The sequence below is a fragment of the Dipodomys spectabilis genome, unplaced genomic scaffold (assembly GCF_019054845.1).
Source record: "Dipodomys spectabilis isolate Male_0828 unplaced genomic scaffold, ASM1905484v1 ptg000540l, whole genome shotgun sequence".
In the NCBI taxonomy this organism is placed as follows: Eukaryota; Metazoa; Chordata; class Mammalia; order Rodentia; family Heteromyidae; genus Dipodomys; species Dipodomys spectabilis.
The window spans coordinates 527131-529518 of record NW_024871217.1 but is presented as its reverse complement, the minus strand read 5'-3'; the positions used below and the strand labels follow the sequence as shown (position 1 = coordinate 529518).

Below are 2388 nucleotides of genomic sequence, written 5' to 3'. Positions count from 1 at the left end.
AAATTCCCAAAATTAAACATATTTAAAACATTAAAACGTTTAACAAACCTTAACACTTGCTGCAGTGTTCATTATGACAGGTGCCTTGAATAGAATAATTGAATTCCTCCTCCTACAAATTTCTTGAACAACAAATATCTGGAATTATTTTGTTTTTGACATATCAATCTAGACTTTATACTTAAATGTGTGTTTATGTAAGAAATATTTGGTTCTAAAATTTCATGACAATTGTTTTGAACTTACTTTTTGTTGAATTTTCTAGTTTAATAAAATCAATTACAATTTTTATATAATAAATTTTATATAAAAATGTTCAATTCAGCATCACATACACTAACATTGGAATGATAGAGAAGATTATCCTGGCCCCTGCACAGGGATAACATGCAAATTCCTGGATCGTTCCATATTTTTACAACAACAGATGCTGGAGGGCATGTGCCCATCCTGGAATCGTACGGCATTGTTGGTGGGAGTGTAAATTGTTCAACCACTTTGGAAAGCAGTCTGGAGGTTCCTCAAAAGACTCCACATAAAGATCCCGTATGACCAAGCAATCCTATTTTGGGGGATTTACCCAAATGATCACAAACAAGAACATATTAATACTACCATCAAAACTATGTTTATTGCCACATTATATACCATAGCTAAGATATGGAACCAACCCAGATGCCCCTCAGTAGATTAATGGATCAAGAAAATGTGGTATATATACACAATGGAATTCTATGCCTCCATCAGAAAGAATGACATCGCCCAATTTGTTAGGAAATGAAAAGACTTGGAAAAAAAATTTATTAAGTGAAGTAAGCCAGGCCCAAGGAAACCTAGGTACCATGGTTTCCCTTATTTTCAATAACGAATATATGTCTGGGATAAGCAGAAAAGATCAAAAGCTATGTGCATACGACCAGATAAGATGATGTTAAGGGAAATGAACACCAAGATATGGACACAAGTGGTTTTTTGTTTGTTTGTTTGTTTCTTGCTATTGTTTCTAACGTACTTATAATGTGCATATGATTTTTTGGTTTCTTTATATGTTCCTCCTCCATGCTATAACCTCTGTTTTCATTGTATTGAAGTTGGTTCCCCTATATCTTGTATGTACGCTTCTCTAATTTGGGGAAAAAATGCTCAAATAAGGATACAGTTTGACCCATTGTAACAATGAGATGCACAAGACACTATGTTGAAAAATGAACTTTAAAATTTAGGTGGAGAGAAAGAGGGAGGGAAGCATAATTCTGGATTTGGTAGGGAAGGGATGGTAGGGGAAATATAAAGGAGGATATAACAATGCTTATTAGGAAATGTACAAATTACCTTGCTCATGTAAATATAACCCAATATTCAATATGAATATTGAGTTGAGAGAGTAAGAGAACGGAGCAAATATGAAAAAATGTGTATGTGTGTGACCTCATGCGTGCACCCACACACATATGCATGTGTGTTGGGGTGCTCAGAGTTTGAAATCAGGGTTTCAAGGCCTTTCTAGGCCTTTCCTCTCTAGATTGTTGAGCTACATACCCATTGCTGGCTCTTTGCTAGTTCATTAAAAATTTTGAAAAATAATTTCATGATTTTTTTTTGCCCTGATTGGCTTCCAACTGTTATTCACAGATCTCAGGCTCTTGAGCAAATATCCTGAGTAGATAGGATTACAGGTGTGACCAATCAATACAAGGCTTTCAGAATAATTTTGAAAAATGAAGACAATTTACTTCAAGGGGACCTGTTTTATCATCTCCTACTTTGAAAGCCTTTAGGAGTGATTCTATGTGAATTTATTTCGTTTTTGGATTCTTAAAAGACAGTAAGGAATGATATTTAAAAGTTTCAGTACTTTTTAAAAAGGATAATGGAACTGTGGGACGGAAGAAATATGCTTCTATTTGGACCTCAATTTATCGGCTCAGCTCTGTGCATGATAACTCAATGTCACCAAAACAGTCTGTGTTGAAGACAAAATATGACAGAAAACAATCACCATGGGCAATATTTGGTATGTTATTATTTCTTGGACAATATGACTATTGAATTGAGAGAGTAAGAAAATGTGGAGATTTTACCTACCTTTTTTGTATTGCTGAAAGACCTTAGGAAACTTTGACTCATTTCCTTCCTTACCATGTGTCTTTGGGCCATGCACTTACTGTCTTTAATTACAATTTTTCCCAACACTAAAATGGTAATAACGTTAGTTTTATAACAAATGTTATCTTAAAAATTAAGAGACATAAAACTCGTGAAATACTTAAAATAAACTTCTATGAATGAGCTTTGAGTTGAACCAAGATTTTTTTAAATACTTAACAGAATACAATAAGTATTAGAGAAACCATTACATGCAGTGAGCAACCAGAAGTAATGTTATCT

General features: G+C 33.9%; 1 non-coding gene across 1 annotated transcript; it reads left to right on the top strand.

Annotated features, from left to right (window-relative positions):
* Positions 1-312: 312 nt before the first annotated feature.
* LOC122099833 lies at positions 313-417 on the top strand. The gene has a single exon (XR_006146013.1). It is a non-coding gene; the product is annotated as a U6 spliceosomal RNA (small nuclear RNA).
* Positions 418-2388: the final 1971 nt, after the last annotated feature.